General features: G+C 45.8%; 1 long non-coding RNA gene across 2 annotated transcripts; it reads left to right on the forward strand.

Moving 5' to 3' along the window:
• The first annotated feature begins 10,693 nt into the window (after positions 1-10,693).
• LOC119460817 (uncharacterized) lies at positions 10,694-24,461 on the forward strand. Of its 2 annotated transcripts, XR_007468529.1 has the most exons (4): positions 10,694-11,908; positions 14,196-14,375; positions 18,594-18,680; positions 24,202-24,461. It is a non-coding gene; the product is annotated as an uncharacterized LOC119460817 (long non-coding RNA). The 2 variants fall into 2 exon arrangements; XR_005193898.2 differs by lacking the exon at positions 10,694-11,908 and having other exon boundaries at positions 11,935-14,375.

The following is a 24,461-nucleotide window of genomic DNA, read 5'->3' on the forward strand; positions in this document are numbered from 1 at the left end:
ATCGCTTCGACAATGCGATCGCTAGAAACTTAGCGGCCTATCTGCACTAAATTCCGCAACAATGTGCACTTTATCCAGACTCGCATGCTATGCGGAGCCAATCCAATCTAGATTAGCGATATGGCGCCGGTCATAGCATTCGTGGACTACAGTGCCTCGAGTGCCTAGGATTATCCTGCAGTTTGAGCTTGTGGGCCGGTTCCTTGATACGATTGCATTTTCTAAAGATTGTCTGTGGTGACAGCTCAACACGGCCTTTCTGCCAACCTTACAGTTGGGCTCCGTCACTAGGCCCCGTGGCCGTGACAAGAGAAAATTTCTAGCCAGTTGGCTCGAACATGCCCCATTTTCGCGCTGCTGTTTCATCGACAGCAGGACAATCGATGCCATGCAACACGAAAACAATACTTTAAGAAATAGCCGATCGTGTCTGGTTGGCTCATCGGCGACCAAATTTCGAAGTCCGCTAGATCGCTGCAGCTCGCCCTTGCTTCGACGGCTGTATGTCCGTCGACTCGTCAGCCAGGCCCGTCGTCGTCATCCGAAGAGCGGTGTGTCTTGAAAGGACGGGGCTCAACCTGGACGCCAAAGACTGCTAAGCGAAGTGGTGAGACAGCTCCAAGACCACATCGGCAAAAAAGCCGAAGGTAGCAGATAGCTGCTTCGCCAACCCCGATCGCTCTGGCTTTCGCATGTTCACTTCCTCGGCGGGAAGCGCTTTGACCCCACTTGCCGTGTAAACAAACGCGTTGACGTCTGGCTTTTGAAGGAGCTCACCGGCAACTTATTTCCTTTTCCTAATCGCGTTCATGCTCTTGCTGCGAGCTAGTGACACGATTCATTTTCGATGTAAAGAGCCATGTGTGATGTATATTTTAACTATACATCACGAACTCAACAAGGCGCAGTAATGGTTTAGGTTTTATTAAAGCATGCTAGTATGCACCGTGCAGCATCCTGCAGCACAAGAAATTTTCCATTCATAGCAGCTCGGAGTGCTTGGCTGTAGCAAAATCGTCTAGGGTTGAAAATTATTAGATCTTATTATTAGAAGTGTTAGCTTTGAACAGCTGCCTTGTCTGCTCTTAAACCGTGTGTGAGAACAGTTTTTTGTAGCACATATTTCTATGCCATACTCTGCACAACTCAGTTTTTCACCACCTTTTAAGAAGAAAAAATAAAGGGTTTGAAGGCACTTGAACAGTTTCGACAGTTCCTTCTCTATTTTTTTTTTTTTTTTATGCACTGGAAGAGCTATTCGGTGCTGTCAGAATCATCCTGCATTTCCACAATTAGATAGGTTATGTGTGAACTGAAATTCTTGTTCTTGCCTGCTCTTTCAGGGCCTGCTTATGGCTTTAGGATCAGCGAGTATGCCACTTGGATGACTGCAACATTTTAATAATGCTGGTTCCCAAGGGTGTCCAGGTAATGAGTTGGTGAGGCACCTTCTAGCACTATTTTTCATTGTTTTTATCTCGAAGATACCCTTCTTGTCTTGCTGGTTGCTTGCAGCGTAACTGAATTATGCTGCTTGCATACTGCAGTAAGCATACAACATGGATTCCTTGCAAAACCTTCAAGATAGCTTAAATGAGGCACAAAGTAGCATGTTCCAGCAACGGTCACTTCCTGTACAGTTCTTTGGCTTGAAATAAACGTACTGTAGAAGTTAAATGCAGCATCAACAAGCTAATGCTTGTCAGGATAGGGTAGTGACTACATATGCACTTGCCTCACACTTGAAACAGCTAGTACGGCACCAAATTTTTGCATCAGTTCCTTCACCATAGTGGCCCCAGAAGCAGTGGTGACTGTGTAGAAAACGTTGCAGCATGTAAGACTACGGTGCAAAAGGAGATCAGGAAGAAGCCACGGTGTGTCACTGTCAGACGATCTACAGGAAAAGAAAGAAAAAAACATCTAGCGGAATCCATCTCATGATGACTGTTGACGTTAATGCAATTAGCATTCAAGAAGTGACATGCTGTATTGCTGAAGATTCCTTTATTCACAATCTGTAGTTAGGGGGCATAGGCTAAGATGCTAATAGGTGACCCGTAAAATGAGAAATCGCAGGGAATTGTGGGGCGCGCCTTCTACTAGCAGCTTCCGGTTCGACGGACGACGCGGCGGCATCGGCGGCATGCTCGGCGCACGTGTTTTTCTACGCGGTTTCAACTGTCAGTCGTGCGAAGCTTTCCGTCCACTTTGTGGACCAGCAATGTCGTACCATTCATGCAGCTGATTTGTAGGTTTCAGTTCACTCTGGGCGCGACGATGACGAGCCAATAAAGGCAAGGATACTCTTTTATTCATAAACGAACTCTGGTTTTCGTTTCGGCAGCTTTTTTTGTTTCTGCCAGGTTTAGCTCTACGACATTTGCCGCTGCTTGGACGCACCGTCACTGAGTGCACTGCCTATGGGTCAGTCACTTTATCAAGCGTATAGAAGCATTACTTAGAAAATTTGGTGCTGAGGCGATGGCTATAGCATCCTGGTAAATACTGCCTTGTGATCATCGCTGCAACCGGCATCGTCAGTAACGGCGCAGCCAGCGTAATTAGAAAATGAAGTGCTGAAAATGTTTGATAACTGCCGGCTTTTCTTGGTCAAAACTCGAGGTTCATTTGAAGTGGTACGTAGTTAGAAGTTCTCGCTTCTTTTTTTTTTGTCAACAAGATGGGGAAATGGCCGTAGCGCCGACATATTACGGCTGCGCATTATCTCTATCTGTATTCAAGGAACTAAGGTGGGCTAGTTGGTTATGAGTATTATGTATGTATCTCGCTGTGTCCCGTATAAATTTGCGCTGTAAAACCATGTTTCGTACTACCTCTATATGTGCATGCGTGTACTAAAATAGTTATTATTGCTTGAGTCAATGTTACAGAATTTGGGATCGAATCCCGGCCACGGCGGCCGCATTTTGATGGCGCCGAAATGCGAAAACACCCGTGTACTTAGATTTAGGTGCACGTTAAAGAACCCCAGGTGGCCAAATTTCCCCTACTACGGCGTGCCTCATAAATCAGATTGTGGTTTTGGCACGTAAAACCTCGTAATTAAATTTTTTTGCTGTTAGAGAAATAAATATCTTGGGGAATCATTCCGTGTCAGCCCTATACACAGCTCATCGCCGCCTGATAAGTGCCACTGTACGTTCATTTTCTTCTTGTTCACTGATGGTTCAGTTTTGGAAGTGGCAGCCATGCCTCTGATGCTTGTGCACAGTTGACTCAGCAATGGACGTTGCAAGGCCGCAGTTACATTAGTTACATGAAACGGTTGAACTTGAGCAGCCAACGCCTGAACTGCCGATCATGGTTTTGCTAGGCGCCTGCAACCGGGTAATCTTGGTGCGTGACAAAGCCGGACTGCAAGCGCACCAATAGGCTTCAGCGGCGAAGCGGTGGCGGTGGCTGCGCTTCCTCGAACCGGAAACAACGAGCAGACGGCGCATCCCAGAATCCCTCGCTCTTTTACGGGTCACCTATTGCATTAATACATTCACGTGCCACAGTGTCACCGCAGACCACAGCGTCTGCACCTTCGGATGCTGTAAAGAAAGCTTCACTAAACACTTCCTCCCAACTGCAACCAGATTTGTACAGCTGGCCCCCACAGATCATAGTGTCTGCACTTTTGAACGCCGCAAAAAAAGCGTCACTTAACGTGGCCTCTAGACCACAGCCAGTTTTGTTCCAATGGCACTGTAGAATTGAATTTCAGCTTATCTGATTTCGAACAAACTATGGTGCCATTATATATTTTAATTTTAAGCTAGAAGAGTGGGCATTCTCAATTTTGTCAGTTCGACATGCAGCTGTAGAGTGCGCTTGCAGCAAGTCGATAAAGGTTAGAAATATAGATATCGCAACAAAGCTGGGGAATTAGGCTGGAAATGTTATCACATTAAAATAAAAATACATTCTTTTAAGTGTTTGGACCCCCTTCTTCTCACTCACTCCGTGCTCTCACTGTGGCCTGTGAAAAGCTAATTCCTGCACCTAAAAGTGTGTACTCTTCCTCAATAAATCAGTTTGAGGTGATACACCAAGGTGTCTTCTTATCTCCTTCTGTGACCTCATATTGCGCACTGCAGTGCTTTTCATGCAGTGAGAAACAAACTTTGAGGCTTCCTTTTCTCATTCCCATTTCCATTGTGGGTTTCATGACCTGTGGCATCATTGTTGAAATAAGAGCTTCACAGCCGTGGCCTAGTGGATACAACACCTGGCTTGGCTGTGGGAGGTGCCGTACACATCGCCGTACACCCACTGGCTTATAAGATAGGTACAAGCAGACCCCGGCCAGGCATCCAGCTTTCCAGGGGTGCGTTGCTTGCGAGAAGTTCATACAGACCACTATGCATGCTGTGCAACAACCAAGAGAAACAGAACACCACACAAATCTCAAAAAGGAGTCTGGGGGTCCTATGCCGCCAACTTCCCATCAGGTGGGTGTCCTTCCAAGCGTCTGAAACTGTTGGAATTACAGAGCACCGGTACCTATTAGCACTCCCTACCTATAGGCACTCCCTATAGGGAGTGCCTATTTTACCGGCAGGTAACAGGTGCCAGCACACATCTGCCTCCCACAGCAGTGGCGGATGCTTGACTATTTCGCCGAAACTGTTTTGGGACAAGGGGTACCCGGAGACATTCATCTATTGGGCCCCCATTTCAAGTTGAGAACACATATAAACGACCGAGCGCAGGGTCGGGGTACAACCCTATTCCTTAGAAAAAACGGTGGGCTTCTGGCGCCATTGGAATTTCAGCCCAGGACCTCCTGCATACAAGGAGGATGCTCTACCATTTCACCACCGCTGTGGTGGCTAAATTTATCCCCCACAAGTGCCAATTAATGGACCTTTTCAGAAAGCCATGTGTGCCCCTAGCAGTAGCCCAATAAAGAACCCGGATGAAAGTGCACTGGCTCCGCTATTGTCTGTTACCGCCATGTAATCGCATGGACATTATTGCGTATGCAAGCAACATCAAGCATTTTCTTGCTCCTTTAGGTCAGCAAGTGCTATGCAAGCTTCCTGAATTCTTCTCGTATGTGCAAATATTTTCTCATTGCTTTTGAACACTAAAAAGTCATGTAAGTCGGGACTTTTTATGTTATTTATTACTGGGGGAACCGTCCGCAAGCGTCTTATACAGGGACGTGCGTTCTCGCCCTAAAATTGTAGAAGGACCATTTTGCCCTAACCGCATCTCCATTCTTGATAACATTTTGCAGAAGGTTACTTTCAGATATAGTGCAAATAAGTACATGTGTACTTATTTGTGTACTTATTTGCGCTATAGCTGAAAGTAACTATTGTAGACCAACTAGCCCAACAGGCGGTCCTTTTGTAGAAGGGTCGCATCTTTTCGCCCGGATCATTCAAAGTAACACTTAGCGTTCTTACTTGCCTAATTTGTGAAGAAAGAACTGAGAATTTGTGTTTGTCTGCACCTGTCACGTGCACCCCCGAGCAATTATTGGAATTGAATCTAGAAGCCTCTTTTATGCCGTATTGTAGATGGCGAAAGTGACATTGGAGGCATGTTTCAGTCATTGCCAGCCATGAGGAGTGCAGAGGAAGACAAATTCGCAGTTTGTTTTCTTGGCAAACGTGGCAAGTAATTGAAGAAAGTTTATATGCCTAAATAAGGTCTAAAACACGCCGGCTATATTGAATCGAAATAGGCTGGCACCTGCGGCTGCCGGCCACTGTAATGAGAACGACAACATACATAGTAGAACACGCTCGCTCCAAGTGGGAGCCTTTAATAAAAGAACACCATTTTGCCAAGGCCTTGCTCGTTAACTTCGTGACAATATCACTACCGTCATCTGCAATAAGGCAGAGCATGGCCTTCAAGACTCGCTTCCAATAATTACTCGGAGGATGCATCTGGGAGGTGCATATGGAGACAAATTCGCAGTTTTTTCTTTACAAACTAGGCAAGTAACAATGCCATGTGTACAATGAACGATACAAGCTATAGAATGCAATCTTTCTGCAATATTTTAGCAAGAACGGAGCTGCGGTAAGTACAAAATTCTTTTTCTACAATTGCATGCATTCCATATGGCTGACTTAAGCTTCACCACAATACACATATGTATTGTTGTGAGATTATTTAGTACATGATGATAAAGATAATACCGGCCAACGAAGGCCTTGGGACCTGATATTATGATTAAGTGGATGGTGCAGGATTTCAGGTTTGGTGCGAGGGTTAGGACTGCCTGAGCCGTCCCGGGGGGTGTTGCAGTACAAGATCGGCTTCTGCAATTCTCACTTTCTCAACAATGCACCGTGTGCGCTTCACCACATGGCACAATGATGATGCAGGGAAGCTATATAAGCCCCTTACCGCAACATGTCACTTGTTAAGCTCTTGTTGTTTATCGAACATTTCGCTAGGTACACAGCACTTTCGCTTGCCACCTTTCTTCTTTTTCTGCAGTGTGCTTAAGGCAGTAAAATAATTGTAAAATGCTTGCCAAAGGTTCTGCAGTATGCATACTAGCAGCTCGCAGCCGACAACCACGAAAGATAAACCGAAACTTCGAGAAAAAGAAAACTTCACACAATGCTTTTACATTTACATTGACAGCAGCTGCCCAGTGCACCCTCTTGCCAAAAGATGCCACCAGGGGAAGGCGCACCACTGCATGTTTCTGAAAAGGTCCATTTTGTCCATTAAGGTTATAATTTTTCTTGCATTTTCAGAATAATTCAAGGTGTACAGTTGCAGAATAGATAAATAATTTTTGATATTTCAGCCAGTTATGTCAAGTTACAGAATGCAAATTCCGTGTGAGAACTTTCTACAGAGGCATCAGATATGAGAGCATCAAGTATTTAATGTCTAGCATACTTGGAAGGCACTTACCCAACCACTTGAAACATTGTGAAAAGCAGTGGAAGAAATGAACCTGTTACAGTACGACTTACTGACGCCAAGAGCAAACACCCAGCTGTTTAACTTTTCACATGCTTCACCTTTAACACGTTTCATTTTTAGACATATTTACAAATATTTACACTTCCAACATATTTACACATTCGAACTTTCAGTATCGGTCCAATCAGAAACATTTCAAGATGTATATGACATATTCTAAATATCATTATTTTCATCAGTGCTTTTGCTTTTGTAGTGTAGGCAGTATGTGGCGGTGCTGTTGACAGCAGTGATGGCTTACTGGGGTTATCGGCTTTCCCCTAGCCCATAAGAATGCTTGGGACCACGATGTTCCTAATTTAATTTCTACTTGCACAGTGCAGTTATGAAGTGCATGCCTTGTGAGAAAGTTCCTCGTACATCATAGAAGAGCACACAAAAGAGAGCAACATTATTTAAAACCAGGCATATTTTTAAAACGCAGGTGGGCTGGCAGAAGCAATACTCTCAAGGTGCCCACTCTATTGGAATGCACCCAAGTTGATAAGCACTTAAGTAGTGCCTTATTTATTTCAACAATGATCAATAATGCCGTAACCTTTGGCAAGACTCCCACGATCTCGGCTTCACTCTCATCACAGACCCGACGTTCCCCACACGCCTCGGCACCTCCACTGCGCGAGACACGACGCCCGACCTCACGTTCACCAAAAATGTAGTGAACGCTCAATGGCGCAATACTGAATACGACCTCGGCAGCGATCATTCGATCATTGAAATTACTCTCCCGCACCTCACAGCTGTATCTACGAGAACGAGGGAGTTCACGTGGGTGGACTGGGAAGCCTTCCGCAAACATCGCACAGCAGAAACTACAGACACCCCGATCACCGATATAGAATCTTGGTCGCGCGACCTTTTATCAGATACCCAATTGGCTACTCGCACTATCAAAACCGATGCCCCGACTGAACGTATGGATAGTCGGCTTGCCCACCTCATTGAAGCCAAAACGTCCATCCTCTCTCGGTGGAAGGGTCAACGACTCAACAAACGACTCAGGAAAAAGGTTGCACTACTTAACGAGAATATAAAAGAACACTGCCGAGTCCTTAATCAACAGCAATGGGCGGAGCTTTGCAGTTCTCTAGACGGGCAACTCCACCACTCCCGCTCGTGGAAAATCCTAAAACATCTTCTCGACAATACCAGCACCCGTTCACAACAGCAGGATCGTCTTACCAAACTCCTATTCACAGAAACCAAGACGCACGGCCAGGACCACGTCACAAATACCTTAGGCCAAAAGTACATCCCCTCCGGGCCAGCAAAGCCTCACGGCCCGTACACGGGGTCCTCGAACTCAGCCCTCGATGAGGACTTCAGCGTGGCCGAGCTACACGCTGCTCTGCGCAAATTGAACAGCCGTTCAGCCCCAGGTCCGGACGGCGTCACCAACAAAGCTCTGAGAAACCTAGACGACCCCTCGGTGGAACAGCTCACCGAGTACATAAACGACTGCTGGCGGCAAGGGTCCATTCCCTCATCATGGAAAACGGCCAAGGTAATTTTGATTCCAAAACCTGGCAAGCCATCTAGCCTTGCCAATCTCCGCCCCATCTCGTTAACCTCGTGCGTCGGCAAGGTTATGGAGCATGCACTCCTTACCCGCATAAACTCTCACCTCGAAGATACGTCCGCATACCCGTACTCAATCATCGGCTTTAGAGCTCATCTCTCAGCCCAGGACGCCATGCTCCAACTCAAGCATCAAATCCTCGACGACAAATCCCGACACACGAAGGCGATCTTGGGCCTCGATATCGAGCGCGCCTTCGATAGTGTCGCGCACTCTACTATCCTCGAACGCATCTCCCTACTAAACCTCGGCGAGCGCACCTACAACTACGTACGAGACTTTCTATCCAACCGAAGGGCGTTCCTCTCGGTTGGAGATATTCAATCGGAGAAATTCACTCTCGGATGCGCGGGAACCCCACAAGGCTCTGTCATTTCCCCAATGCTGTTCAATTTGGTCATGCTCGGATTAGCACAGGAACTACAGAAACTCGACGGCATAGAACACACCATCTATGCCGACGACATTACCATCTGGACCACTACGGGCAGCGATGGACAAATTGAAACCGCTCTGCAAGACACCATCGATGCCGTCGAAAATTATCTCGAAGGCACGGGACTCCGATGTTCCCCCGACAAGTCAGAGCTCCTCTTATACCGCCCCACGCTCCGTGGACGCCCACCACTACGATCTACGCATAAACGCCGCTACGAGGAAATCCAACTCCACATGAGGGATGGTGGAACCATACCCGTGGTCTCCACTATCCGGGTTCTCGGCATGACCATCGAAGCCAACGGCGCAAATTCAACGGCTATATCCAAGATCCTCCGACAGACGGCCAATACATCGCGGCTGCTGAAACGGGTGACCAACCGGCGACAGGGCATGAAGGAAGAAAGCGTCATTCGCCTTGTTCAGTCGTTCGTCATCTGTCACATCACATACGTCGCCGCCTTCCATAATTGGTACAAAGCAGAAAAGACTAAATTGGACATCATTATACGCGGCGCCTACAAGCTAGCCTTAGGACTGCCAAACAACACCAGCACTGAATTTCTACTCCAATTAGGACTCCATAACACCCTAGACGAATTAATCGAAGCACAGCGTCGGTCTCATCTGGAGCGTCTCACCCTCACAGAAACGGGCCGGCACATTCTAACTAAACTCGGCATCACCTACCACCGTCAACATGGAGACAAATACCCAATTCCACGTGACGTACAGACTTGGCTACATGCCGACCCTATTCCCAAAAACATGCATCCGGACTACAATAAAGAACGTCGGAAGGCAAGGGCTGCCTCCCTCATTAAAGCCTATGGCGACACCACGGGCGTCACCTTCGTCGACGCAGCTGAATATCAAGACGGGCACCGCTTCGCCGCGGCTACCACAGTAAGCGGCTCGCTCAAACATGCCACCAGCATCGTAACCCAAAACGCCGAGACGGCCGAGGAAGTGGCCATCGCCCTGGCCACCCTTGATCCGGACTGCCATACCTTCGTGAGCGATTCCCGCACGGCAATCAGCAATTACATCAAAGGTCGTATTTCAAAACAAGCGCTACGCATCCTAAACCAAGCCCCTCACTCACTTGAGAAGCAAATCACTCTCGTCTGGCTCCCAGCGCACGCTGGCGACGTACATCCGCACCTCACCAACCTCAACGAGGTCGCTCACTCCGTAGCACGAGGCCTTGTCAACCGTGCCGGAGACAGCGCAGGTGCACCCGCGGAACGCGATCGCCTCACCAGCTACAACGACCTCACGAAATCATTCTATCTCAACAGAAGAACCTTCCCCATCCCTCATTACAAGCTAAACAGAGCACAGGCAACCACCCTTCGCCTGTTACAGACAAACACGTACCCCTCACTAACACGTTACCACAGGATCTACCCGGACACCTACCCTAGTAACATTTGCAAGGTCTGTAAGACTGAGGCAGCATCGCTTCCCCACATGCTATGGGAATGTAAAAACCAATATCCGACAAATAATACCGTGATCCTCTCGTCGAGATGGCACGCCGCCCTGCGCAGCTCCCAACTCGACGACCAACTCTGGGCTACCCAGCAAGCCTGCGAGGCGGCGAAGAGGCAAGACCTCGATGTCCCCACGTGGGAGGCCTAGGCCCAGCCAGCTAAACTGCTGGTTTAAATAAAAGTTTGTTCCTCCTCCTCCTCCTCAATAATGCAGGTGTTTTCTCAGTGGTTACTCGGTGCTTGTCATAAAACTGCGTGCAAAATATTTATGTTAACACAGCTGATTTGGGAAAATATAAGTAGACAGTAGCATAAAATGCTTAAGAGACACAGAGCAATGGTAGTGTAGCATGCAACATGTGTAGTGTGCATGACCAGTGATGGCAGTTAGATGAAGCCACACACCATGACCGACATCTTAAGCTGAGTTCATTGACCACTTGAGAGGATAAAAGGGGAGAGAAGGTGAAAGGAAAGCCTGTGTTCTGAGAGAAGCTACAACAGAGGACCAGGCTTAATTTGTGTCTAATGCAGAGATGCACAGAATGAAGAAAGATGGAAGGCCCGAACAGCAGGGCTTGACCAGCTCTCGGTGACATAGTCAATGTGGGACCTTCAACCGCTTAACCGGGCTGACTAGTGCACACATTGGTTGTTTGTAGTATGGTGTGATAAACGCTGCCTATTTCCGTGATCTTTCTTGTCTGAAGTGGTGCTGCACTTCGTGTGCATTTGGAACTGGTTGCATCTACAAGCGATATAATTATTTGCTGTGCTCTAGAATAGTTCTTCCAGAATTCTTCTCGAAAGAAGCTTCAGACCATAATGAATGAGTTGACAGCTATACATAATAAAGAAAAGTGAGACACAAGATTATTCTGTCACTTTTCATTTATTGCGCCTTGACATTGTGGTCTTGTTTTCCTTTGCCATGTCATTGCCGTTACATTCGACCTGACTTTTCACTTTGTGTTCAAGAGCTTGGAGTTAATGCTGAGCATTCCGCTCTGCTGCCAGTCCTCTTTGAACCGAGCATCTTACCGCTGATACTGAGCTGCAACACATCATTGTTCGTGTGGGTCTTTGGAAATTTGGCTCCTTGGCTTTGTGTTGAAGCATTTATGGTTTGCCATGAATGTGCATGTGTGGACTTTTTGTGTTGTTTTCTCTACTACTAAACATTTCAATTTCAGGGTATCAGTTCTGTCCTTAATATTACGCCCCTGGCTTCATTGAATGGTAATGTAACATGTGACTGGTGTGTTAACAACTTAAAGAGCTGGGCTAAGTGGTGCACTCCTAATTGGAATAGGCAGCATCAAACACAATGTACTAGGAAAAGAACTTTACGGTGTCACTGGTGGCCTTGTTTTTCTTCTACTTTTGCATTAGAGGTGCCAGCATGACTGATGCTGTTTCTGAGGTATTTGGGAACTTTTTTCACATAGCTCAGTTGCAAAAAGTGTTTTTATGCAGAAGTTGTGAAGACAGCATAGTATGTGCAGGTCATCTATTAGCTATTCAAATATGAGTACTACTGTGCCATAATTTCCAGCGTGGAGCTGTGTAGTTGCCTGCTTGCTCTGTATGAAGGACAGCGAGATTGGTTGATCTGAGATGCCGCGATATCTCTCTACCTGGATGGAGGTCCTGCTATGTCATGTTGATGTTGAGCAAGAAGTTTCAATGGTGCTTTCATTGGTAAACTTAATATTTATTTACATACTGTTGTGCGCTGTTAGCTGACGTTCATAACGCTTGCCGAAGTGTGACACGTTGAGGAATGAATACAGGAGACAGAAAGGGTAGAAACCCGCCGTGGTGGCTTAGCGGCTATACTGGGTCCATGGGTCAGGACTGCCCAGCGGCTGTACCAAGCACCCATGCATGCCTGAGCTTGGTGCTCGGCCATCGTCACTCGCACAGCCGCCCTCAATCTCGGCAGTGGGTGCCCTGTAGTTTCATAATTTTAGGCGGTTTCAGACCTTGTTCTTGCTCAGTGGTGCCCAGTTGGCTGCCTTGGTCGGTGGCTTTGGACTGTTGGTGTCTCCAGAGATATCAGCTGCTCCCGATCTTCTTGGCTGATAGCCTCCCTCTCTTTTCTCCTGCCATCTGTCTTTCTCCCCCCTCCTTTTTGGGTACACGCTCTACATTTGTTACCAAATCTCAGCGCACCACACCTTTGGAGTTCCATGAGGCCACCGCTCATTCGACCACATCATGCGCATACATGGTTCAATTGCAACAGACCCCATCGCCACACTTGGTCGTCCTCCACCTCTTTTTTTTTTCTTCTTTGCTCTACATGTCTTCATGCGATTGCTTCTGCACTTCCTTTTCTTCACATGCTACACATACTAAGGTAAAAAGATCAAGAGCAAAAGGAATATGTCAAGCAAGCAGTAGTTCCAGTCAATCAATTGAAGAACTTCTTTGTGTTGGCCTGGCACGAAAAAATGGAGCATGCAAGTTTGCAGACGCTGTGGTCTTCTTCCTAGAACTGGCTGCTGGGCCCACTTTGTAGACCAAAAGATGCGCTCGACTCTTCTGTGACTTGTAGAGCTTCCATCTTCAATGTTTCCAGATGTGTATAGCATGCATAGCAAGCAACGGTTGTGGAAAGCTGCTGCAGCCGTTTTCTTTGAATCGTTGCATTGACCCAGAGGATTATGATGGGGTGAAATGTTACGTCCTTACCAACATTTGTGGTGCTTGTCATAGGGCAAACACCAGGATCCGTTATTCTTTCTTTTCTTTAAATGCACAGCATGCTTTTGCCATGTAACCGCCCTTCCACACACATCACATGGTCTGTGGCATTTGTCCCACTTCCAGCATTGTTTGCAACTGTGCTGTCTTGTTATAACTCTCTCTATTTTTAAAATGTTTCAATACAGGCCATGTGTGTGCCTCACACTCTGAACAATGTACATGGTATTTTGCAGTGCACCATGTGACTTTTGCTATAATTCCTGGATGGGCTGCATAGCCACAGGTCTTTGAGGCTTTTATGGTTAGCACTCTTAATTTTTTAGTGCTCCTGGAAGAAGCCGGTAGCTGGACCCCATTGTCTAAACAGGTCAGGGTGCATACAGGTCTTTGAAACCATTGAAGACCCTTGAAATTGAAAAGTATGTTTTCAAGACACTTGAAAGTCCTGGAATTGTTTCTTTCCCCTCGAAAACCCAATTTCTTGAGTAATGCAGTTTAAGATTGATTATGTGACCTGCTTTCTGTGGCAGATCAGCTCGGACCCGGCAAACTGCCCATTTCAGGAACAAGTGGCATAAAAATTTAAAGCTAGTGTGAGTGCACACGAATTGCACTTTGTGCTACTTACGGGGAACTGAAACCACACAGTGGGCGAGAGCGACAGACACCGGCACTTGGTGCTCGGTCCCCTCCCATGCTGCTTCTTCGTGCTTCCTTTGTGCCTTGCTAGAAACTTGAAGTGCTCAAATTTGAACATTTTCAATATAACTTTTGAATCTAGTGTAATAAAGCTATCTGTTGTGAAGAAATGTTGTTATAGTAAAAAAATTGCTACATTGGATGCGGCACTGCACCATTGAAAAAGCTTTGATAGGGCCTTGAAAGTCCTTGAAAACCCTTGAATTTTTGTCTCTGAAACTTGTACGAACCCTGACAGTGTATTTAACAAAACTTGTTTTCTGGACAATTCATCTTGGGAATGCTTTATTTCTGTGCAGAATATGTATGACCCCTCAAGAAAAACAAAAGTGACGTGCTGAGAGCCTACTGGCAGTGTCAAACGCAACACAGTATGTGACTGAAGTGCCCTGGCGGGCTACTGCTCCACAACCATTTGGTGACATCGACTTGGCGTGGAACAGCATCCGTCTTATTCTGGGGTGTCTTGGCAAGTGTTGGTAAGTGGTGCACATTGTGGTGTATTTTTAAGGTCTGACTCGGTCATAAATTGATCTTTGCGAGAGACTTGAATGGGCCATATTTGTGGCATTTGTTATGATGTAGCAAATGCGTAAGACATGGCTTTGTCACAGATAGTTCCTATTGTGCCATATCATCCACGTACAAAACAAAATAAAAAATGACCCGTCTAACATATGTATACACTCAAATTGAGGGCTATAAGAATTGTTCTACTTGCTGCAGCAGGTGCTGACATTTCTTGTTTTCCTCCACGATGTTGTATTGTAAATATGCATGCATAACTACAGCATTGAAGTGGAGAGAAGGCATTACTGCTGTAGCCTTATTGTCAGAGCACTATACTAACATTCTGTGTTTTGTTTATGCTAATTTCATGTTTTCCTTTCAACAGAAAAATGCTTGCTCATTTTGCCCAATGTGCATGGATTTTGACAGTTTGGGGAATTCATCCTGAACTCTGAAGAAAGCTCATCTTTCAAGGTCTTAATCAGAGGTCACAACACACTTAACTCGTTATGTACCACTGTAGTACAGTCGAACGCACTTGTAACAATATTCAAGTGCCAAGAAAATCCCATTATTATAACTGGTTGGCACAAAAAAAGCAGAGGGGACAAACATCCATACATTTTAATTAGACACAAAGAAGTACAGTTGAACCCACTTATAGAATTACTGGTTTAACAATACTTGGATAAAAGGGCGCGAACAACATAGCGGTGCCTGTCGCTGTCGTGTTGCTGCTTCTTGGCAGTTTTCTCACAAAGCTGGCAAGATTTCTCTGCCACCAAGCAAATAGGTCCGAGTGCTATTCTTGCTGCTGCTGCCCAAGCAGAGCACCAATCAGCACAGTAAGATCTGAAGTGAAGGCGCGAAAACGACGACGGACGACGAGAGAGCACACACACACAGGCGCCCTGTGTATGTGCTCTCTCCTCGTCCGTCGTCGTTCTCGCGCCTTCACTTCAGATCATGCTTAACCAACACGCCCAACTATCCATCCTAACAGCACAGTAATGTTTGAAGAGGTTCTTCTCGTACCACTCCTCCACTTGGGCGTCCGAGACGCACCGCCAGAGACGGTCTACGCAAGTGAGGAGTACTGCCGCTACGAATAGCGGCGACGGGTTCGCTGGGTGCTTCTGGTAGATTGAAGTAGACACAGATGACAATTGAAAAACACTTTCTATTTACAAATATTTACATGGAATTACAAATACACATACAAGATGGGACTGGAACGCATAGGGCGACCCTATATCGGCAGAGCCGGTGGTGCCTAGCACCGCAAGTTGTGTCCAGAACGCTTGGTCAGGGCAACGGGACCACATTTTCTACCCTTCGGTGCCCCGCCCCAAGCATTTACTGCCCAATCGCCACCGAGTGGCTATGAAAGTGGTCCGCCGACGCACCAATCACTAATCCTGTACTAGGATCATCTTGTGAGAGGTTTGCCGGCATTTCCAGTATTGCGCTTCGACCAAGCGCCCTTTCCTTCACCACCTTTTACGGTGTTTTTCTCCCTCTCCCTCAAAACAACATAAACAACGCACCAAGGGGTGGGGGGGCGGTGACAAATGCATAGCATGCGTACTCCCGCGCAAAGCCACAGCACAGCGCCTAACACAATGGGTACAATAAAATCCCAATAAACAGGCAGCACCTGCAAACCAAAGTGGCGGGGTGATTGACCTATGCTTTGACTCCCTCCCCGCTCGTACCTTTACGAAAAACTGATAGCGTAGTAGCTACGGGTCATTCATCAATGAAAGTTGTCAAACTACCCTTTAAGCTCGCTTACAATTGTCAAGTAAACACTCGCTCTGAAAGTGGTTCCTACAACAGCCGATTGGCTATGGTCTTAGAAATGGTTTCCCAACAACCGTCGCAATGGGCATGGTGTGCGCAGCGCCTGACGACTACGGCGTTTATGCGTTCTGTGCAGATGACACGCTCGGCACGCGCACATCAGGAGCCAGCTGTAGTCACGGGTCTCTCCGCTTTTGTTGTCAGGACGACCGCACGCGATGTACGTGACGAAGCACCGATATTCCCTCTTCTTGAGGTCCGCTTTGTCCACTAATGGGCACTAAACGCATCGTCATGCGCTGCCCCTTCATCGCTCAGAGCCAGTCGGCCCGCAAGTACATCTGACCAACCGTAATCGTGTTCCTCACGTTTGACACCACTTGAAAGCATGTCTCCGAATGAATTTCGGAACCATGCACCACAACCGAGAAGGGCCGTTGATGCGTCACGACTTGCTGCCACTAATCGCCCCTCCACGTGCCGGGTATAACCGGGTAGTGTCATGAGCCTTGCGCCTGCCTCATCTTGATGTCGTAACCGTGACAGGCATCCGACGCTGACCATCAATTATCCTATTGTGCTTTGCATGTCAAGCAAGGACCATCGGCAACCCATCGCTAGCCGTTTCTCTCCCCTTTCTCCGCAGCCGTTTCGTTCGGTGAGACCAGGTTGAACAAAAACGCCAATCTTAAGCCCTCTGAGCAGCAATTATAGAACTAACTAGCGCTTCTATAGCAGCAGGCTTACAAGCACCTTGTGCAGGCTTTGTAGCAATGCACACGGGGACAGTCGAAGAGCAAGGCTGCCTCAGTGTACCCCTCGCCTGCTGCTCTGTTGGGCGGTAAGGACATCGCGGGAGTCGAGGCACTCTGCAAAGAGCTGATATAGACAACAGTGCGTGCGCAAGCGGTCTCAACTTGTGTCACAGTACTCCAGTGCTGGCAAAATGAAGAATGGTGTAGCCAGCGCGCTTCTAGCCACGTAAACGTGTCGATGCGCATCACACCATTACGGGGAAGCTTACCACTAGTCTGTTTCAGCCCTAACATTGAGCAGCTGCTGCACCATGAACTTCTGTGTGTTTTCTATGGTGAAATAAACCGCTTGCTACAATGATCCCATGCCATGTTGGAGGGGTTAAAGGAAGATGGAAGAGGAGCACACGAGGCGGGCAATTCGTAGGGCAATGTGACGAAGGGGTATATGGCACAAAGGCGGGTGTGGCGAAATGCGAGCGGTGGCTTGCATTTGTTTGTTCTTTTGCTGGGTTTTGCATTCTATTTCGTCTCAGTGCACATGCCCAGTAGTCAGATTTAATTGTTATAACCAATAACACGGCATGGGGGAGCATTGTAGTAAGTGGTTTATTTCGCCCTAGAACACATCAAGAAATTGATAATGATGAATGGGGTTTAATGGCACAAGGGCCAACAATGGTCAAAGAGCGCCAGGACATCAAGAAATTTACGGTGCATCTGCTGCTCTCTGTTATACCTGATACTATATTGTTAAAACCGGTATCGTTATTAGTAGGTTCGGCTGTACTGACATGCCTGCTGGTAATCTGCCCATATCTTTTCATAGGAAGGAGTTCACACATCTGGAAGATGACTTGTTAAAATAACACATGCTGGTTCGATTGGTTTGGCCACATGGTGTTCAGTAAAAGTACAGTCAAACCTTTGTACTATAATGAACATGAATATGATGCATTATTGGGCATTATAAGGTAAATATGAAATCTGGTTGGCCGTGTATTATTTCACTGAGTATTCTGCTGCTTTAACGAGACCGAAAAATGTAATATTTGAGACAGTCTTAGTGACAGTGATAAGTGAGCATTTGTCTCTCTGCTCAAGGCACGTATTCTAGTATCAAAAATGTGAAATACTCGGCAAGAGCAACTTGAAACGATGCATTCTAAGCAGCGCATGCTCATTTTGGCCAGTGACTTGGCTTGGCTGGCCTGCAGCACATGATTAGGCAATGTGCTAATGATGTGATCACACCAGTTACACGGTTGTGTCCTAACGACTTTGCGAAGTGCGTGCTTGTAGCTTAGCATTGATCACACACTCCATATTAGCACAGCAAGCCGCCACTGGGCCGCCAAAATCAACAGATCTTTTGTTGCTGCCACATTCTGACATCGTGCATGTGTTTCTTTCACATAGACCAGATTGAAATTTAATTCTCTGATATCAGAATGTTTGCTTATACTGGATATAGATATATAACAAATGTATTTTCTTTTTGGGTGCAACTTTGTTATAATGACGTTCGATTGTACAATATCAAAAGGTGTTGATTGTGTATGTTGGTTCTGCTTGTACCCCAAGAGGCTGGCTTCCTTTTAGTGTGCTTATCGCACTGCTTCTTTGCAGCACCTGCGCATCTCCTTCAAAATGTTGCGGGGGACAAACAGGCACGCTTATACTCCACTGGGCCCGTTCCAGAGGATGTAGTGAGAGGTAAGATTCAAATGTTGAAGGTTTTATCATTTTGTTTATTTTGGTTGCATCTCCCAAAAGATAGGGGCATTGATCTGCTGATATAGTAGACCTTCTCCCAAAAGATAGCTGGCAGTGATCTGCTGATTTAGTAGACTTAAAAGACTTCGCTCAACTGTCTATGCACAGCCAACACAGTTGGGCTTCTTTTGTGAAATAGTGAAAGGGCTTTACTGTTGCTTAATGGTTAAAATCTTGGCAGTTGGTCTAATGTCTCGAAAAATAGTGTAATAGGGCTAACAAAGCACTCAAACACACACAGGAGAAATACGAGCGATATACAGATTTGACAACAGAAAAAAAAGCTGCAGAACCCATCTCACGATCACTGTAGACGGTAATGCGTTAGCATTGGATCAATATAGCCACACAACGTATTGCCACATCTAAACGAGTTATGAGGCGTGTACTGCAGCGGGACTCCTCTTTCCCGCTTCCCTAAGAACACTCGGAGCTATCTCACGCCACCGCTGCAAAGCCTGGGTTGGCATCCGAAATGCATGGCGCACTGGTGCGTGCGAACGCTGAGAAGCATGTCATACGGCTTCTGGGCTCCTCTCTCGCGTTTCTTTCTGGACATGCTGTGCGATCAAGTGGCGCTACCGAGAAGTCTGCACGTGGCCTCCGAGACGAGAAGCATGGCGCGCTGATGCCCATGAACGATGAGAATTGTTCCCTTGCTTGCCCCACACTCAGTGGAACATACTCAGTGACCCAAGTTGGCGAGACATTCACTGAAGAGTGGCGCATACCTAGTGCATTCATGGCACAGCTCGCTAATGCCTTGGCATGAAAGGCGTTCATTGAAAAGCAGCACCTACACAGTGCAATAATGGCACAGCCTGCTGATGCGTCGGGTTGTGTGTCCTTGAGGAATCTATGCGACGTTGGTTCGATTCCGCTCAGCATCGGTAACTTTAAGGGGGATCTTTTTCGTCCTTGTAGAGCAGCACATTCCCAATTGCATATACCTGGTTACCCAGGTTTGCATCAGAGACATTCATTGAAGAGTGGCACACTTGTACTGGCACATACCCAATGACTCAAGTTGGCATCAAAGGGGGTTCATTGAAGACCAGCTCAGGCTGAGTGGCACATATCCAGCGATCTAAGTTGGCTTCAAAGAGTTTCTTTGAACAGCGGTTCCTTCCCAGTCTTGCATCTACAGTGACCCATGTCAGCGTGTAACAGCTTTGTTGAAGAGAAGCATGCATGTACACATTGGCACATAGTGCTCAGTGACCCAAGTTGATCCATTGGTTGGTAGAGTAGGTAGAGACTGAGGACGCAGGCTTTAGAGTATCCATGCCATCTTGTCCAGCTGTCCCTCTTGCTGACGCTGTGCACATCCTCGAATGCCATTTCATGACCATATGCACCCCTGAAGCAATTCTGGCAATACTGCCGTGCTTATAATGGAATAATTTCCTTATTAGCAGCATCTAAACAGCACCTAAGCAGACAATATGCGCACGTGGTGGTTAGCAGCTATGATGCATCTCCCAGCACGTTACCTCCAAAAGTTTAGTACGTAATGGGGGCTGCCTAATCTCTGAGCTCATGCCAAGGAGCCACACATTTCAGGTCATGTGTCACTTCGGGGGAGCACTAATGGCAGCTTTCTTTTTCTTTCTTTTTTTCCCAGTTCTGGTATAAAAGGTGTCTTTTCTTTGTGAGCTTTTCGAGATGCTTCCACTCGTATTTTAAACATGAAATTTCGCACGGAGGCCTCTCTATATTCCTAAGACCACTTGTACCATATAGTATTGCACTTAGCCTTCAATTTTCTTTTTTCTTTTTTCCAAAGTTAGCTTGGAAGTGATTACTCCAAATATTCCTTCTGGATATGAAGTCTGGTGCATGTGGAATTGTGCAGAAGGGGTTTACTCATATTTTTATCATCCACTTTCGAGACATTTGGCACTAAATTGATCAGACCTCTGTGTTGTTGTAGACGGCAAAAAGCAACCTTGAAATGTGTTTATAATTCTTTGAGATTGCATGAAAATATAAGATGCAGCAGCAACATGGCAATGTACTACACATAGTGCCATCTTCATCTCTGCGTTTAGGCTGTAGAATGCAATTCTTACCCTAGCAAACATGAGGAGATGAGAGACTTATTCCACTTACATGGAGATGCAGCTTCTGGCATCTAATTGTGGCATTTAAATAATAAAAAAAATGTTTATCGTCTTCTTAAGATACCAGCAGACAATAAACACAAGCTTGAACAATTATCTTCCATATCTGTATTTGGGTCTCAAGAGGCTATATCTACACTACCTTACACTAGGCTTTGTTTTCTTTAATTTTTTTTTTTAGGCTTACACTAGACCCAATAAGTCAGTCCATTCGACTTACCTGCATTTTCAGAACTAGTTCAAGAATTTTCTTGCATTGAGCATGGTCGCGTTTGCTAGTTGTCAATAATTTATATGGTGCAGACTTAAGCACTGAACGAATTCACAGCATTTCCTGTCCTTGCGAAAAAACAGTGCAGACTTTGTGTAGAAGATGCTGTGCAGCTGGAACGGAACTGGCATGAACTAATTTAGAAAGTAAGGGCACATCAGTGGATTTTGTATCTGCAGCCCCTATTTACGGGTATTAGGAGTAAGGTGGTTTAATGAACAAAGGTGTTTTCAGTTGTGGCCTTGAAGTGCACTGTTCTGGAGTAGTGCACATCTTCTTCAGGCAGATTATTCCAGTTCCTTTCTTTCTGGGCAAAGAAGGACCTAAGGTGTGAAGTATGTGTGGGTGGTGGATATACAACTGTCTGGGGATGCATGTGCAAAGAGTGGCAGTGGGCAGGTGAAATTGCAAGTCGACTGGCACATGAGTGACAGAATTTGTGATATAGGTGGTCCCTTAACTTGAAGTCTCGGTTATAAGTAGGGAAGATTTCCTCGAAATTTCAGCGCAGGCATACTGCTGTAATAGGAATAATCATTATAAATAAACCTGGCTGTGTGGTTTTGAATGCATTCATGAGAGGTAGAGAGGTTAGGTAGATGAGCATTCCAAACTTTGTCTGCGTATTCCAGTTTGGGCTGTACAGTACTAGTAAAATATGCTAGAAGCTTTACAGAAAGTGGAGTTTTAAGGAGCCACGTAGGCTACCGAGAACATAGTTAGCTTTGTTACTTAGTTTTCTTATATGTTCTGGCCAAGAAAGATCATGGGTTAGGGCAATGGCCAAGTATTTTAGAAGAACAGCCAGGATGTTTGACGTGTCCCGGTTGCAGGAAGCTTGGATCGTTTGTTCGGCAATGGTTACCCAGAGCTTGTCCCATTGAAACTACACTATATATAGTTATGCGAATAACTAGGCTTTCATCATTTTACTGGATAATCTGATTTTTTGGTTAATTCGATATTGACTGGCATTCATGATTTTATATGGGCCAAATGTTTCACTATAATGATCTTCGAATTGGCCTTCACTGGTAAATTAGAACTTGACTTGTTGGCAGAAATATGCCTGATCCTAATAGCTTCATTGCATCTTTTGGCAGTGCTAGGGGACAATGAATTCATTCAAGATGCATTAATTTTTTTTTTTTTTCACCTGTCAAAACTTTCCATTTCTGGCTTGCCTTTCAAGCAAAGACAGCAGCTCGCGATGAATGGTTACTATATGTCAAGAAAATTGGTGTGGAAATTGCCTGTGTAGTGCAATTAGATACCAAACTGAAACTGCATTTACAACAGCCTACTGGGAGGGCCAGTGCTATTGCCATTGTCATCACAAAGTGGCGCCTGAACAAATGATGGTGATGACGCCATGCAGCTTTCATTCTGATTACGAAAGCTCGTTCAAAAGAGAAGTTATTTTATGAAAGGGTAAATGGTTATCCACTTCACTACAGCATGAAGCTACAAATTTATGTGATTTGCCATAAGTTATTGTAGATACTAAGCAACAAAGTTGTGTTGTGTTTTCAGTGTTCCGAAGTACTAGTATATGCTTTGCCGAATGAACTGGTTTGTCTAGGCCATCGGTCACCATCCCATTAGCGATTGTTGCTAAGTTCACAATGGACTAACGCTGAAGACGACATGTTGTGGTTTATAGGCAGCAATAAAGTGCTGTCTAATATTTACAACAATGTACATTAAAGCCCAAATGCAACGAAATTGTGGATTGCATAAAAGGCCTAGTTCAAGATAATGTAGATATAGATATAATGTAGATAATGCCTCCATGCAAAATTTGACGTTTGAAGTACAAGCGGGAGCAGGACAAAAAGCTAGCAAGAAAGGCCGTTTTTGATACTGAAACTGGAAAAAACACCAACATTACTGCTCGCTGGAACTGATAAATGACCTAACATACGGCTTCTTGGCATGACCTTTGAGAATACATACTGGTTGGCTAGTTGGTTAATCATGATGGAATGTGGCAGCACACTTCAAAACTAGGACGTAACATAGCAAGCAAACACGGGCCCTGTACTGCAACTATCCCTGATGGAATATGGCAGCACGCTTCAGAACTAGGACGTACCACATTGACCAAGCACGAGCGCTTTACTGCAACTATCCAATGATAGTTGCAGTACAGCGCTCGTGTTTGTTCACTATGTTACATCCTAGTTTTGTAGACCGCAACAGCCGCGAGGTGCCGTGACAAGCTTTCTCCCCGTGCTCCGACGGGTCCCTATGATTCTCCACGTGTGGCGATATGAGCCAGTATGAACGCCTGGTGCCCGTGGCTGCTCACGGCGTGCTGGAACTTAAGTTACAGCCATGCTACCAGCTGCACGCATCGTCTGCTTAGACGCTGTTCAAAAGCTGCTGACAAAAAAACTACAATTACCAGCTCTGTGGCTTTTCCAAAGTTAAGTTAGTTCAGTGGTATGTATACTACTCATTTGTACCAAATTTAGCCATAGTGAACTTTCATTGCAGTTGGCTTCTAAGTGTAGATAAATTTTTATTCTGCAAAGGTAAACTTAGCTGGGGTTATCTTTTTGCGATTGCCAGGATCACAGGCATGCTGCATTTTTCTCATTAAAGAATAGTGTGCACGTTAGATCTGGGTGCATATTGTTTTCTGCTTTGAACCCATAAAAACTGAGTGCGCATTAAACTGGGGGACATTTTATAATCAAGTAAGTGCTGCCAAATGAAGCAATGGTGTGCTCGTGTGTTTTTTCGACCTATTCTTTAATTAAACACGATGGATAATTTGATCAATTTCGTTGGTCTCATCAAGGTCGAATTAATGGAACTCAACTGTATTTCTACTTTTAGTTAGCTTGAACAAGTACTTTATTGTGTTGTGGTGTACTTAGTTGGTCACTTTCAAGCTCTCTGGAATGCTTTTAAATGTGGCAGCACAATGAAGTGGTTGAAATTGAGTGCTCCAAGTACATTTTAAGTGGTTCTCTAGTTAGAGCCATGTGGGATGCACATGCATTCAAATCTCTCGGGAGTAGTTGTGTGTAGTTATGTGATAATTGTGTACCTGCTGCAGAGATGACTGGCCGCAACTCGCCTCGCCTGTGGAGTGCTCTACCTGCGGTTCCTTGCATTGCCGGACCATTGTGAGCGACTTACGATGGGTCGAGAACATGGAGTTACACGAGATCAGCGGAACTGTCCTTGGCTTCCTGTTGCGCATTCCACTAGTTGTAGTTTTATTTCAGCTCTGCAGAACATTCCACCACTATGGCTTATTGTTGTTTGTTTCCCTCTGTTGTTTGACTTGGGTGAAAATAAACACCTTTAGTTAAA

Source organism: Dermacentor silvarum, chromosome 8 (assembly GCF_013339745.2).
Source record: "Dermacentor silvarum isolate Dsil-2018 chromosome 8, BIME_Dsil_1.4, whole genome shotgun sequence".
Classification (NCBI taxonomy): domain Eukaryota; kingdom Metazoa; phylum Arthropoda; class Arachnida; order Ixodida; family Ixodidae; genus Dermacentor; species Dermacentor silvarum.